Raw genomic sequence first — 17,226 nt, 5'->3', positions numbered from 1 at the left:
AGACGGTGTTCAAAGAGCGTGGTCCAGAGATCATTTTCCAACTTTCATGCCTGATTTATTCGATTTTGAACGAAGGCCTCGCGCTGCTACCTGGAAAGAAAAACAAAAAGCAAAGAAATTTGGTCATTAGGCGTTTCTTCAAAGAATAGCTTTAAAGCGGTGGGCCCAAGTGCTTGTCCTTAGCTGGTCAAAATATAAATTCTTAACTCTAAAATGCAGCGCCGCACGAAGAGCGAGAGATTTTGTTTCCAGGTCAGTGATGATATGCCTATATTTATATAATTACTCATTATCAGGAGTTCGAGCCGGTCTGATTAACGGCAATGGCTGATTTTTCACCTATTTAAGAGAATTGTTTTCAGAGAATTGCGCTTCTCCTACAATAATTAGCCTTGTCTTATTGAAAGCGTCCGAAGGGGGCTTATTATTACAAATCACAAGCCTGATTGGAGGAAAATCTACCTCAGTAAGTTCATGCGGTTTAGTTCCTTCTTCAAACTGTTAGGACATCTAAATTCAGTAAGTTTATTTCTGGAAAAGTGAAAGTAATCTTCACAAAGACCCCGCTAAAAAGGCAGCAGATCCTGTGCATGAAAGTTTGGATTTTTGGTTGTTGGAAAATTTGGTTTCAGGAATAACAAATTCATTTTGGTTGTTTGTGTAATTAGTAAGACGTCTGCTGCGAAACGGGTCGCTTATGCCCATGACAGCAGAAAGCAAGAACGTGACTGAGCATTCCTCTCAAGATCAGCGCCGTGCCGCCTTTTTTATTTTTTGCTCTGGACTGTGGAAGAAAACCTGCCGCAAGATGTCGACTGCTTCGGATATAAATGTACAAAGAAAGGCGCTAGATAGCCCTGACCCCATTAGGGAGCGTTGCGCGTGCATAGATGCTTGCGCAAGAATCTAGACGCATAGAGCACACACTTAGGAATAGTAGGGGAATTAAAGGGAGGGCACTGACATGTATGATGAAAGGTCGTTGCAAAGAAAGGCCAGCCAATAAACACTCTCGGCTGCGAAGCTAGGGGGCCTATATGCGAAAAAGACGGCAAAATTGGGACAGTGTCTTGTCCCGCGGCGGGCACAAAAGCGGGCTGTCAGCGACGATGATGCCGTCAGTGGCAGTTAAACCACCCCGTCTATGAAAGTCCCTTTACTGGAGAAAATGTGTTGCGAAAGGTCGCAAGGTTGCAACAAAGTACGGTGCGTTGTTTCACATAGCCCTTTACATTCTTTGGGAAAACAACGCTATGTCATGCTGGAGACGAGTGAACGGGCCAATACAGGCTGGTAAGGTGGAAATTTACGTCCGTCGGTGGGTGGCAACCAGTACAAGTCCACCTTCCTTGAAGATCAGTATTTACGGTCAGGCAACACTGAGTCATTGTAAGAGACTGTTATGAATATTCTGATTGGACTGCTCTAGTCTTCCGATCCGCGGGAAAATCTTGCTTTATAAGTTTGTTCTGTGCTCGCATCGATTAGTTTAACTGCCATAGCGAAAAAAAGAAGTGAGTTTTTTAAAACAATTAGCAGAAAGCTACATGCGCGCCGAGGCGGCATCTGAAGAAATAATTGTTGAAAACACGCGCATAAATGATATGCGAAAAAATTTGTTCGTAATTACAACTTTCAATCGGATAAAAAATTCGCTCGTCCAGACTTTCTCCGCATGGCAGCGTAATAGCGCCGGAGCGCGACGAAGGAAGAAAATAAAAACGAAGTACTGAGTGGAGACCCTATTGGTCTCTTCGATTTGGCTGCACCGGCTGCACTAGTTCAGTGGGTGCAGCACCGCTGTCCTCGTTTTTCTGGTGCAGCGCACGCCCTTAACACTTTTCTCCTTCTGTTGTCAAGGTGCTGGTGAAGTGCTAAATGTGCTAAAAGGAAACGCCACAGCAAGTCACAGCTTACTCCCCTTTTGTAGGGGCTGAAAAAAAATGGGGCAAGCAAGAAAGAAGCAAGCCGAAGCGAGAGCTGAAGAACGAAAAGAAATAAAAAAAGTGGGAAGAAGAGAGGGCAAAACGGCATGCAGACCGCATAGAGAGATTTGATCGCCTGCTAGACTTGATTTCAAAGCAGCAAGGGTCACAACAGGGACAATATAGTTGTCTTGTGCTACCACTGCATGTTCAATTTATTTCAAATGGAAACATTCCATCTATATGAGACAAATCATTTTACAGAACACTTTTCTACATTGGCATGATATTCAGAGATGCGACATGTTCCTAGCACTGCTCCTTTGCAATGCACTCTCGCAGGGACTGACTGTAGCTTGGGAGACTGCAGTCAAAATCTCCTTCAGTGTCATGATTACCAACATATTCCTCTTGTGGTAAAAATTTCAGCTCCTGGAAGAAGTCCCTCTCGTTGTTGCACAGGTTGTGGAGCACACACGTATCCATGACAATATAGCAGGACTGCACAACAGTTTTAGCTTCCACAAGGTACAACCTCCTGAAGCGCTTTTTAAGCATGCCGAAGCTGTTCTCTAAGGACACCGTCTGCTGGCTGTGTCGCTTATTAAACTGTTTTTTCCCAAGATGGAAATGAGGCTTCATTGTCCCTGAATGGAGTCATCAGCCAAGGCATCTGAGGATACGCACTATCCCCCAGAATGTAGTTTTCACCACATTCCAGTGCTGCACGCGCGAAGAAAGGGCTCTCCTTCAATACGCGGGTATCGTGGACAGATCCGGGGAACCCAATGAAAACATTCAGGAACCGATTCCTATAATCGCAGATTCCTTGTAAAATGATTCCTTGTAAAATGGCCACTTCTTGCGATTGAAATATGACTTCGTCGATTCGCTTGGTGTCACGATCTGGATGTGCGAACCGTCGATGCAGCCGATGGCCTTCCGTGGGCCTCTGCCTCCACTCTTGGCGAGGAAACCTGCCTTGATGCGATTCATTTCTGCGCTGCTGGGCCAGCATATAACATCACCGCTAAGTGTGTCCAAAAAGTGGATGAACCGCGTCACGCATGCGTGCAGTGACGACTCTGCCACGTTAAACTTGTCTCTTATGGCGTACATCGACATCTGTGAGCCGATATACACAAGAGAAATTAGGCATGTATTTTCCGCCGATATTTTCTGACCCCCTGGAAGTGCGTTTCGGTAGAAGGTCAAAACTCTGAATTGACCACTTAGCCAGTCAAATGTTTCTCTAGAGAGCCTGAACAATCTTTAGAATCCATGCTCATGATACCAGGATATCACGTTTTCGTACCCCGGCACACGATTTGCATCTCCTCGTAACAACGCATAGGCTACCAAAACACACACGTCGTCGAGCTCGTCGTCGGAGTCAACGTGAATGTCACTGTAGTCGCAGTCGTCGTCGCTTTCCGGGTCCAATAGCTCCATGGCAATTTCAAAGAGCGCCATTTCACGTGGCAAGTGGTGCCAGCGATATCCAACATGCACGTAAAACATGTAAACAAAGCTATACATCTGCTAGGCCTGCACTTCGGTCTTAGTTTTGCAGTCGCGTGCTAGTGCGGCTCCAGCCGCAGTTGCTGAACCGGTGCTGCAGGCGCTGCACCCGCTCAGCACCACTGCGGCACATTTCAGAACTACTGCAGCCAGTGCCAGCCAAATCGAAGACACCTTATATTTTCTTACCGAGCGAAGCGTGCTTGCATATAAGCAGAGCCAATGGGGAGAAAAAGAAGCATACCAAAGACAGAATAGAACAGTGCTGCATTTTGTGCATTTTGTGTCCCCTCTGTGCATTTTGCCGTGAGCCTGAATCTATTCATTTTTGGCTCAATTGTCTCCGATACAGCTTTTTGAGAAGAAGGTTGCTGGAAGAGCCCTTGCAGCCTTTTGGCCTTAGTTTTAGCAGCCCGCTCTTGCTACCATTTGGCGCCACCCCATTTGGGTTCAGCCAAAGATCTCTTTGTACCGCTGTTCCAAATTTCCCGCTAGAATCTTTCTCATCGACTGCGGTGATAAGATTTACAAAATTTTCTTTTCTGTTCATTTTAAAATTTTGACTTAATAATTGTTTTTAATCCCCCTCTTCCTTTATTATTTTCATTATTTATGTATTTGTTTAAAAAACAAAACTCTTATTTCATTCCTGTTCCTGAGGTAGAATGCATCGGTGACGCGTTCCCGAGTGCTTTTCTTTTTTCTTTACTGAGTACAGGTTAGTAGCCACCTCTGCCTCCCGACTCTTGGCTCCCAGTGTGGGTACGTGCCATCTTTTGAAAGGCTAATAATATTACTAATAAAACAGTGGTGGCGCAACGACTCACTCGCGTACAAGCTATGTCATCTCTTTCGGATGGATTACGACGGCTCAGTGGTTAGGATGATCAGATGCTGACACGGAGGAAAAGACTGCTATCCCGGCCGAAGCCCGCGTTTCGATGTAGAAGCGCAAAAGGCGGCTGCTCGCTGCGTGATGTCAGCGCACGTTACAGAATCCCAAGTGGTCCAAATAAATCCGGTGCCTTCCACTACAGGGCTTTATCATAGCCTCATTGTCACTTAGGATCGATAATCACCGCTTTGCAGTTTACACAATGAAATTTTCTCCCTCTCATTAGCCACGAATGCTTCAAATTTTTATCTAATTCTTTGCTGTAGCTACTTCTTCAATACGTCCCAAGTCTTGAAAATTGGATGTATTAGAATTTTTCACATTTAAGATGCTTAGGCAGTCTTTGCGAAATAAAGAATATCTGCGTTATTTTTTTTATTGCTTTGGTTCATTTGAATAGTGTTATAGCCTATCTGACACTGTCCTTTTCCCTCGGCGACAGTTAATAAAAGTCGCCTGGTGCAAGAGCCCCGCTGCCAGCGTTTCTTATCAGAAATGTTCTATTCAGAAACTCAATGACTCCTAAGATCACCCAAGGGCAGTTAATGCTGGCAACAAAGTTAACTTTCGTCATCAATAAACTCTCCGTAACATCGTAGATGAAGTGAAGATGTTTAAAACAAGATACGCACGCTTCCCTACTAAAGGCTACAGGATTCTGCTGTCGCAATTTCATCAGCAGACTTCGAGGAGCCTGCATCGCTATAAATGGAAGCAGGCGGTTTTGGAGCCTTGCGTGCCAGCATCTTCTAGCGAGTGGGCAGCGAAGTTGTAATGTGAGCACAGGGCGGAATATTTTCTTTTCTGGCGATTCTGCCCTAAACATCATAATAAGTATAATTATGCGTAAAATGTATTTTGTGGTCGCCACAACAACGCCTCAGATTCTTTCGCGAACACATGCATGCACTGTAGGTGCAGGATTCCATGGTGAAAACAGGCAGCCGCTGCGGACAAGTTCGCTCTAATGCCTATGCGGATGCACTTCGTTCAGCTGTCTTGTTGCAGGTGTTTCCACATTGGAGTTTACCATTCCTTTCATTTGAAACTAATAGGAAGCAAGTTAGAGTTGAGAAATTTCAAAATGTCTCAATTAGTACAATAGGGTAGAACGTTAGGCCAGTTGGTGTAGCGAAATAGTTAAAAAACATTGCGCAGAATAACACAGGACGGGAGGGAGAAATACGCACACACACACACACACACACACACACACACACACACACACACACACACACACACACACACACACACACACACACACACACACACACACACACACACACACACACACACACACACACACACACACACACACACACACACACACACACACACACACACACACACACACACACACACACACACACACACACACACACACACACACACACACACACACACACACACACACACACACACACACACACACACACACACACACACACACACACACACACACACACACACACACACACACACACACACACACACACACACACACACACACACACACACACACACACACACACACACACACACACACACACACACACACACACACACACACACACACACACACACACACACACACACACACACACACACACACACACACACACACACACACACACACACACACACACACACACACACACACACACACACACACACACACACACACACACACACACACACACACACACACACACACACACACACACACACACACACACACACACACACACACACACACACACACACACACACACACACGAGCGCTCGTGTGTGTGCGTGCGTGTTTCTCCCTCCCGTCCTGTGTTATTCTGCGCAATGTTTTTTAACTATATCAATCAGTACAATTTTAAATTTATATCGAAGAGAATATCTTTCTCGTAAACAATAAAGAGGAAACATGGTTGCAATATTGCAATATAAAGAGAACGATTTGCTCACAGATAGTTTCATGCTAAAGAAGAAATTCATAAACACCGAATAATACAACAAGAAACGAATAAATTTTGCTGTTTCCGCAAAGCTTTAAAGACAGACTAAATAGAAATCTGAGTTTACCTTTTTATTGCTAGAACTGTATATCGACGCTCAGAAATTTCTTAAAAACGTGAAATGTCCCCATATTATAAAACTATTGCTTACGGGCGTCATTACGAATTATAATATTTTCATTGGCCATTGTTGAATGACCAAGATGAGTTTCGCGAAAAGAAACTTGTCCTCGGGCATTTTTATTCCCGCAGGTTTAATGCGAAGCTATGTTGCCTGCGACTGAAATTGTTTTTTCATAGAAACCTTCGAAATAAAAAAAGTGGAAACAAGTTTTCAGAAAACTCTTGAGTGCAGCTTTGAGTTATTAAATGAAACGAACACAAAAAAACATAATATTCAAGTATTATCAAGTCCAAAAAATATCTTAATCCCGTTCAGGAGAGACCCAAGACAAACGAAATAATTTTTTTTTTGTGTAACCCAGTCTATATTCGCATGAACCGTAGAATGAGGGCACCACAACGGAATAAAACTCAAGAAGAGATAAGTTTCACTTTGCAATGTTTCATTAGATTAGCGGTTTTTCAATTTGGCACCGTTCATTTATTTTTGGTATTGCAGAGCCTTTGTTGCTTAGGTTGAATGACTAGAACACATTTTATTTAGCGTTTCGAGTATTCGTTTCAGCTGAGAAAGAAAATTAGACTGAGAGGCTTCGGAACTTCGTACTTCCTTAATGGCCTGAGGGTGAACACAGTTGTTCTGCACTCCAATAGCAAAGCTATTTGCCAACCTGTGAGAACTTGTGGTAATGTAACTTAGCGCCGCAGTTTGCGATTGAGGAAAATGTAAACAATCCTTTCATGTCGGCGTTACGCCTAGAACGGTGGGCCTAATTCGGAACGAATGATGGTAGTGAAAAAACTGAACTACTGAAGTTTTTTTTAACACTACTACAAAAGCGCACCTATATACTTATAGACACAACGGCATTAATAAAGTTCAAGTTTGGTATGTGCATTAAACTGGAAGACTTGTGAAAGTTTATCGCTGTTGACAAATAAAGCAAGAAGCTGAACATTTGGTGAATGTGTAAGGAGTTGTGTTTGATAACGATATTTTTAGCTGTCGAAGCTAGTTTCATTGATAAGAGAGTAGTAATGTTGAGATGGTTCGTCCCCTTTATTCTAAGGTGTCCAGGACTCTCCAAACGTGATGATTTGGCGTTGATGAAGGACTAGACGATCGATGAGGCAAATGACGAAAGCAATTAAAGTATTTACAGAATTTAGTATAGCGAAAATGCACGTTACAAAAACGAATTCACGACACAAATTTACAAACAGTAACTTAAAGGAGAAACAATCTCACAGGCAGAACAACTCGACAGTACCTCACTTATCGACTAAATATATTAGTTAAACTCTAGTGGCTGTGAAAGTTACGTGGTCAACACGGAGCCTCTAACTAGATGTATGTTCAATGTATTCCGCCCCCATCTTAGGACCAGGAGGACTAGGCGAAGTAATCAAAAGAATGCGCACTTAATTTCAGACATGCGGCTAGAAACGTCAAACAAATCATCGAGCTTCAAGCTTCGTCAGGGGGTGATCTAAATAATTTCAATAATAAGGTCGTCAATAGAGAAAACTAACTGCTGCTTGAATGACTTCCCCAACATCGAACCTCTGTGCTTTTTGGGACCGGACGAGCTTGCTTGTTTTTGTTTTATTCTCACTTCCGAAAATTTAGAGAGAAAACTGCTATAGAGTGTTTTAAGATATATTAAGCGACTTTGTTGACATTCATTCATTTTTCAGGACTCTTCCGAACACTCACAGCAGGATGTGCGAGATCGTCTCGCCTAATTCAGTCACCTTTTTTATTTATTATTTCTCAATGTATATTTGTTTGTTACAATCATCTTAATGTTTCTTTTATTCGTTACCACATCATTTATGCCAAAATCCATGCTCACATAAATGCCGTTATGTACGCCTCGCTGTTTTATGGACAGTATGTCAGCTGTTATGATCGCGAGTCGAATAAAACGCTGAATCTCGTCTGCTGCTGATTCGCGGAAGGTATTATTGTAACCATGTTCATTATTTTCACAAGCACATACATGCCCAGGCAGTTGAGCTAGAAGTGAAGAAAAAAACGATTTATTTTATGCAAATATTAAATGCTTTAAACATTTTAAGAACGATTTTTCAACTAGAGCACGATTTTCTATTTTTCAGTTGACCATAAAAATAAAGTAGTGCCTCAAGGTTTAAAAGCACTAAGTGCCTTATAAAGGAGAGTGGAAACCTCTGTATTTCTACAATAAGGTAATAGGTGCACTTTTGTACAGTTCGCGCAATCTTTATAGCTGAACCGGTGACAGCGCCATGCAATTTTATGAACAGCTTACAGTTGACTGTCTTGTTCTGCGAGCTGTCGCCTAAGGGAAGTGCTTTTTGTTGTTTTTTTAAAGCACTGCTGTTCTGCTTGAAGAACAATATCCATCCTTTGCTATTCAACAAAAAAACTTGTAGTATGCGTGACTAGAAATGAACCGGTATGCAGTATGTGTAAAATAAATTCTTGAAGGATAGTACGACAACACCTTCACGCTTGTGAACATAGGCGGAAATTGTGAACCTCACCTGATGAGTACGTACCTGATAAGGTGAGGTTCTCGAACCTCATCAGAGGAGGTTCAAAATTAGGACTTCTTTGGTGAAAATGTAGCTTTTGCGGCATAATGTTGGCGGACACTGAAAAACCGATGAATCATTTTAAGTAGTAAGCTGGATAACTAATTTCTAATGATCAACTTTTCATCTATGACAGGTAGGCAATTGGTTCCAATTAGAGATTTTATAGCCGATCGTTATTAATAGCCATTTCCGTCTTTATAATTTAGAAAACACGATTATACTGGGCGCTGTGCCCCAAAAACTTTTGGCTACATCGTGAAAAAATACATAAGCGCTTTTTAAAAGAATACAGACAAAGCCAACTTTTCAGTGCACGTAGCTAGTCGAAAAAGCCAAATCTCGTTGAGCCAAAGCGCCGAAGGTTATCGTGTTTTCTAACCTCTAGAATACCATATGGCTATTACTAACGACTGGTTATTAATCTCTAATTGCAACTATGCTCTTATCTCTAGTAATTAAAAGTTGGTTATTAAAGTTATTTGACCATCTTACTACCTAAGACGATTCACTGGTTTTCTGGTGTCCAACAACACCGGTAATGCTATGCTGAAAAAGCCATATTTTTACACAAAAAAACTTATTTTTGAGAATTATTTGGTCTTTCCTGAAACACCTAGTATACATCATGCTTGTGAAGTCTTTGGTACCATTAGTCGCAGATACAGCTAAATGTTTAAGGAAAAAAAGATAAAACGTGCCCTGAGCTACGTGGTTGTGGTGTTCACCTAAAGAAACGTTACGCTTAACGCGTTACACAGCTGACATTCTACCACCTAAATTGTTTCTACTAAATCGCTCGACTAAAGATATTACAGCTATCATTGCAAAACTGTTATGGCTGATATGACATTACTTAGAGTAGGCTAAAGGCCTCTCTGGAAATAAGAAGCCTGCCATTTACGTGTAAAAAGTTCACTATTCAGTATTATTCAACCAGCCATCTAATTACCGCGCTTTACCTTTATTGTGATTGACTGCACCGCTGACTATGTAGTCTTCTGACTCGAAATTCAAATATTTAAAAATTTCTCACAGTTTAAGCTGAAACAGCCTGCTTATAGTGGTCTGCACTGAAGAATCCCGTTCTGTGGGTCGAGGTTGCAGGGAAGAAATCGTGCGTCGAGATGAAATATTGAAGACAGTGGTGAGTAAAGAATACAAAAAAAATCAAGTATTGAAAGACACTTCACAAATGTCATGAAAATATCCTAAAATATTTTTTGAATGTAGCGTACTTAGAAAAGGTCAAGACAGGTAGGAGCGCCTCAGAATTCGTGAAACCTTCAAAATTGGTTTAGTAAAACAAGCTTTTGGGCAAGTTGGTTACTTTGCTTCCACATAACTGCAGCGTAAAAATTTACAAGCGCAAAAAGGGGAGAAACACATACGACACGGACAAAAGCTGCACTCACAGCTGATTTTATTTCGCCAGGAATGGGAAATATAAAGGTTCCGCCGCGGATGCGCGCGCAGCAAGTACACGTACCTCGATCACAAAACCAAAAAAACCAAAAAACCCCAAAAAATAAAAAACCAAATAAAAAAAACTAAAAACAAAACTTCATCACACCGTGAAACCCATCTTATCGCCTGGCAGAGAAAAGGTCACATTCCGCTTTATACAGATGTACAGAAGTAACGCTTACGCAAAAAACGCCCTTTTTCTTTATATGGTAAGCTTCCAGTAGTTCACGTGCAGTTTGATCTTTGCTTTTGCCTAGAAATTAACATCTTCATCTCTCTCTAAATTTCTTTCATGCTCCATCAATCGATCGTTGACACATCTGCCAGACTGGCCGACATAGGCTTTTCCGCATGACAGCGGAATTTCATAGACCACTCCTGCCTGGCACTCTACATGGGGCTTAGAATGCTTTTTCCCGCAGCCAGTTTTTTTTGCCTCCTTACCGGAGATGCGAGGGCACAGTTGGCCGAGCTTTTTCGGAGCTGAAAAAACCAGCGGCACCCCAAACCTGTTCGCTACTTTCTTCAAGTTATGCGAGACTGTGTGCAGGTAGGGGGCTACTTCCGGACGCACAGTGCGCTCAACTTCTCTTGTCTTCGAGGACGTCGCCTTCTTCTTCAACTTTTTCAGGAGGGTTTCCGCAACAGCCGTCACGATCGACTGAGGGTAGCCCGAGTCCAATACTCTTGCCAATTGGCCGTCAAAGCTGGTCTGCATTTCATGTTCGCACGATTTATCTAGTGCAGATTCTAGACATAAGTTCACAATGCTTCTTTTAATTATTTTAGAGTGTGCAGAATCATATGGCAAAAGTCGTTTCTGCACACGTGGAGAGTACCGCCAACACACGTGATCCCCCCCCAAACTTTAAACGAATATCCAAAAACTGTAGAAAATTATCGTTTGGCACTTCGCAAGTGAAGATCAGTCCCTTTCCATGGTGTTTAAAAACGTCTAAAATCTTATCAACAATAGCGCAGTAGTGTAAAGGGCTCTGCTTGTCCAATAAGATCAAAAAATTGTCAACATATCGGTACACCTTTGTGACCTCGTCCGGTTTAAAAACAGTTGCTAACAACTGGTCAATACTAGCTAAAAAAATATCACTTAACATGAGTGCTACGCAGGACCCAATGCATATTCCTTTGGTTTGTAAGTAGTGCTGGTTGTTAAAAGCGATAAAAGTTCCTCGAAGGTAAAATTCTAAAAGTGTTAGAAAATTGTCAACAGACATACAGCTGAATTTTGGAACGGGATGACGCCACTCTTGTCAATGCACTGTTTTAGTGAAGCGAACAATTCCTGGTGGGGTATCGAATAAAACAAATCTTCAACATCCGCAGAGAATGCGAAGCCAATGCTGCGGTTGGTTTTTAGAAAATCAACAACTTCTCTAGAATTCTTTATAAGAAAAGGGTCATTATTGGTGAGCCCTCGCAAAGATCTCTGCAGGAACCGACTAACAAGCACTTGCCATGTGCCATTTTCGCTAACAATAGTTCGGAACGGTACATCAGGTTTGTGTGTCTTGGCACTAAAAAACACTTTCAAAGCATTGCCTTTACAATTCATAATCTGCCTGGACAGTTTTTCATTTCCCACGTCTTTGCAAAGGTTGGCCACTCTCTTTTTTGCAGTTGTGGGACGGCTTTTCTTCAGGGTAAAGTTTTTTTGCACAGCCTGAAGGGCTTTTTCTCGGAAAACACCTTCCGGTAAAACAACAAACCCCCGATTCGGAAAAGCCTATGTCGGCCAGTCTGGCAGATGTGTCAACGGTCGATTGAGGGAGCATGAAAGAAATTTAGAGAGAGATGAAGATGTTAATTTAGTTAAACATTGCAGGTCTTGTCAGGATTGTTCGCCGCATTTTGAAGGTGCAAGGATTCTAGGCAAAAGCAAAGCTCAAACTGCACGTGAACTACTGGAAGCTTACCATATAAAGAAAAAGGGCGTTTATTGCGTAAGCGATACTTCTGTACATCTGTATAAAGCGGAATGTGACCTTTTCTCTGCCAGGCGATAAGATGGGTTTCACGGTGTGATAAAGTTTTGTTTTTAGTTTTTTGGATTTGGTTTTTGTTTTTTGTTTTTTTTTTTGTTTTTTGGTTTTGTGATCGAGGTACGTGTACTTGCTGCGCGCGCATCCGCGGCGGAACCTTTATATTCCCCATTCCTGGCGAAATAAAATCAGTTGTGAGTGCAGCTTTTGTCCGTGTCGTATGTGTTTCTCCCCTTTTTGTGCTCGTAATTTTTTACGCTGCAGTTATGTGGAAGCTTCAAAATTGGATTCGCGGCATGGGAGGAACATAAAGCCTTTTCGTCTTCGAAGGGCCCAAAAGGCGAGGTGAGGTGGTTTTCAGAAAATTGCGAGTTTTGCTTTTCTGGTTGGTTTACACTCCTCGCAGTGAGGTTTCAGACTATGTTCTTTGGATTTATGACCGCCGATTCTTTCTGATCCCTGGAAAACCATCCTTCCTCAGGCTTTAAGTACCCTTAAGCCCTTGCGGTTACAGGAGAGCACCGCAGTAGGATTGGTCAGCGTGATTAATGAGAACCGCAAAACTACACGCTGCACATTGGAACACAAATCTTTGCGCTTCATCTAATCTGCGCTGTTTGCAGGCACTGCTTTCTGCAGTTGCCAAATTTCCAAGCAGGGTCTAGTGTCTTGCAAACATTTGGGAGTGGAACTCAAATATATAACCTTCAGAGACTCAAATCTGTGGACAGGTACTGAAAATTGCAAGCGGAAGTCTTCGGATCGCACGCGAAGGCATGACGCAAATGGTTTCTACGCAGTATTTTTAATGGTCTTTATTTATGCTCTTAGCCTGCGTACAGCACCAAAACAAAAAATAGTGACGTATCTGGTCCGAAAATCCGCGTCCTCTCAGTATTGTTCATCTGATGCCACAGTTGGGTTGCTTTAAAGGAATTTGTGGAAACCACTAATTGCAAAAAAGTGGAACGCAGCAGTTGTCATCATTAAATTGTGGTCGCACTCAGAAGGTTGAGAACCATGTCCCATAGCACAGCGCGAAAGTGCCCAAAATACAAGCGCTGCAAAATTAGAAAAATATGTTTATCTCTGCGAAGAGATTTTCTCTGCCGGGTCATATAAGTTGCATAATGTTTGTTCGAGGTATAGTTGATGCGTTCGAAAATTTGTACTTGAAGCACTCGAAGCACTGCCACTTATTGCATGGGTTATTAGGAGTCCTCTACGCAAGTAGCTGTCAACGCACGCGCATGCAACGTTTATTACCTCGCATCCGACATCATTACCCTAGGGCGAGATGTGCGCAGACTCTCATCCGCCGCGTATAGCAGGGAGCTCCACAGAACCTCAACGCCTACACAACTATTTATCGCATCTGGTAGTACTCTATATCTCCTCACACTACCCTGAAACATTCGTGAAACTGCAAGCGACATCAATAGGTGGGGCGTTTTGTTCGCAATAAAATAACCTCGTTAAAACCATCGGTGATTAGTCAAGGCCTGAATTTTAAGTTTGTGAGTTCTACTGAAACAGAAATTTTTGCGTGTCAACGAAAAAACGATAATGACAAACCATTTTTTTTTTTCTTTTGAATCTCAGTAAAGGTAAACCTCGTACACTACATGACCTGTATAGCACAATGAAGACTTCAAGAGAACTTCAGTGAAAAAAAAGTTACTGTCACTGCTCAAAAGAAACCACTTGTCTGTTTACTGCGATTGCTTAGGGAATTGAAAAATAATAAAGCAAGAGCACTAGGCGGAATGTAGATCTGAAAAATAAAATTTCTTTGGTCGCTAAGTTCATTTACTTGACATATCTGTGTATTTCTACAGTGCTGGTCACTTAGTTCAGGAACGCACATGTATACGGCTAGAGAACATGACTAATTTTGTCTAAAAGTTTCCGCAAGCGCTCTTTATGTGAAATGCGTAAAACTGCAGCAGGTGGAAACATGCGATTCCTGAAGAATACAGCAGCAAACGCTTCTCCCCGCTATCTGCGTTTTTGCCAGCATCAGTTCAATTCAATGCAAATTTAAAGGAATCTCAAAATTAAGGCTTGAAAAAAAGTGCTCCGGCTACCACGACGGGTACTGACGGGTGCAGACTAGAGTCATCTCTTTCTCCACAAATTTTTGTGCTTCAAAGATGCTCTAAATGTGCCGCTTCAAAGTCACACTGCAGATTCTGTGGCCAGAGAACCTTTCACCAAGGCTGTGAAAACACATGGCTTCAGGTTTACCTGTGTTTTTTTTATTACAGATGCTGCTGTCAGAAATTTTCAACATTCCAGCAGTTACACACAGTGAACAAAAGAAATTCGTAATACATAACTAATGATACGTTTAACAAATTGCGCAGGTATTATTTCTCACAATATGCCGTCAAGTTCATTCCACAGCTCAAGTACCCTCGCGCGGAAAGATATTTTCTGGCGAAGAGAACGACGTTGCTGGTTAAAAGTTCAAAAATCAATGTTATGATGACAGAAGAAACGAAGCAAAGAAAAAATTTTGAAAGAATCAAACTGTAATCGTTAAATATCCCATAAGTCTGCAGATATTTCTTATACTTGGTTACAGATATATCTTTTTTAAAAATAGAGCAATTATAAGTGGTGCCAGCACAGCGAGGTGTTGCATCTTGTATGAATTCTACTCTCATTACACGCTTTTCGCATCTCTCCTATTAGTAATTATTTTCTCTGGCGGCACAGCTGATGGCTGGCTAGCAGTTTCATTCTACGGCTCCGGTAATGAAAGTAAGGCCGATCGATGGTAGTGAGGCAAAAAAACAAGCCTCTTAACAAATGGAGCAAAAAACGGCTCGAGTCTATATAAAAAAAAAACTCCTACGTTTTAGCGTTACAGTCAGTCGAAGGATCAGCGCTGTCTCGTCCCCAGCAATGCAAATACAATGATGATGGCCCCAATGCCTAACTGTACCACTGAAATGGCATTCAAAAGTTACAAAATTTCGTAGTCGACTGATATTGATAGAGCATGTTGTTCGCTTACAGCAAGTGTAGGCTGAATCACGCTGCTGGTTATCGCTGTTGCAAATGGGTCGCAAGCCCCAAGGGTAGCGTTGGCCTGGCGGCCTGGGGCACAGCTGGAAACATCCGAAGGTCCTGGCAAAGGATGAGTCTACTGCCAACAGAACAACTGGTTTATTCTAGCATCGCAAAAGAGCAGCCGGTCAGGGCGACCACGTTACTCGACGGAAGAAATCGAAGCCTCTCTTTGGCGTCCGGGGCAGCTGCCTTTATACCTTCGGAGTAGAGGGCAAGAAGGAACGGCTCGGGATGAGGCGCACGAGACGGCGACGCACAGACACGTTGAGACGTGACGTGACGCGTCCGCCGGGCCGGCGCCGGTCAGACCTCCTCGCATCCCAGTTGGGGAGCTCCTCTCCCCGGCTGCCGCGCTTTGACAAGCGTGGGAACCAACATGCACACACACACACGCACACACGAAGACACGCGGCATTGAAACCTGCCTAGACGCGCTTGGCGGGAGGCGTTGCGGCAGCGCTGAACGGGCCAAAATGACCGCCACTTTGAACGAAGCCCCGGCGTCCGTTGCATCCGCGCCGGCTATACCGCGCGTCGTAGGCGAAACGTAACAGACCGCCCCTCCGGGAGAAGGAGATCCCGATGGTCAGGGGACTGCATCCGCTGTCCGGAGGGATGTCGCTCGATGATGCTCGTAATCGAAATCGGTCGTCCCTCGGCGTTGCCTGAGCGCAGCGCACAAAGAAGGCCTCATTCTGAGGTTCAGGTTCACAAAGGACACTGCAAAGTGACTTCGGGAGAGTTGCCATTTTTGTTCTCGTTCCCAGCAAGCGTTAGAACTACGCCGAAACTCAACCGCTCAGTCAGCAAGCACGACACAACCCTCACTAAGCTCTGCCAGGCTTTTTCCCCTTTTATACCACTGCCTAGTTCCTTACAGTAGTCAAGCAGCACTCAGAACGCGTCCAGTAATGGGAAATGTGCACTAGAAAGCACGTCATCGCTTTGAAACACTAAACAGAAGTAATATGTTAAAAATCCTGCCTCAGGAAGAAAACATCAGTAACAAAAAACTTTGTGGCGGATTTCTACGTTAGGGGCCTCGACTTAAGCCATCGGCGTTACCGTTGAGACTCCCCTTTTTGTAACGCACCTCAAAGGAATATTATTGCAAAGCGAGGCTCCAGCGCAGGAGGCGGCCATTTTTGGGAGAGGTGGTCTGCAGCCATTGGAGAGGGCAGTGATCTGTCTCAATGATAAACCTCGAGCCGGCTAGGTAGCATGACAATTTCTGAACGCCCCACACGAGACACGCACACTCTTTCTCGGTGGCGCTGTACGCCTGCTCACGACAGGTCAGCTTACGACTAGCATACAGGACGGGGTGTTCCACTTCTCCATTTTCCCATTGGCACAGTACAACGCCCATGCCTCGCTCACTAGCATCGCACTGAACAACGAACCCTTTTGTGTAGTCTGGCGATCGTAGCACAGGCTGGCTTGTTAGGGCGCTCTTTAGGGCGCTAAAAGCTCTTTCCCTTGTCTCGCCCCAGACAACTGTTTGGGGCTCTGTTTTTCTTAGAGCATCCGTCAGAGGAGCCGCGATATCGGAGTACCTTGGGATGTACCTCTGATAGTAGCCGGCGACACCTAAGAACGACCGAATATCGGTCTTCGTGCGCGGTTGCGGG

The sequence above is a fragment of the Amblyomma americanum genome, chromosome 8 (genome assembly GCF_052857255.1).
Source record: "Amblyomma americanum isolate KBUSLIRL-KWMA chromosome 8, ASM5285725v1, whole genome shotgun sequence".
Lineage (NCBI taxonomy): Eukaryota > Metazoa > Arthropoda > Arachnida > Ixodida > Ixodidae > Amblyomma > Amblyomma americanum.
This window is presented reverse-complemented; position numbering follows the sequence as displayed.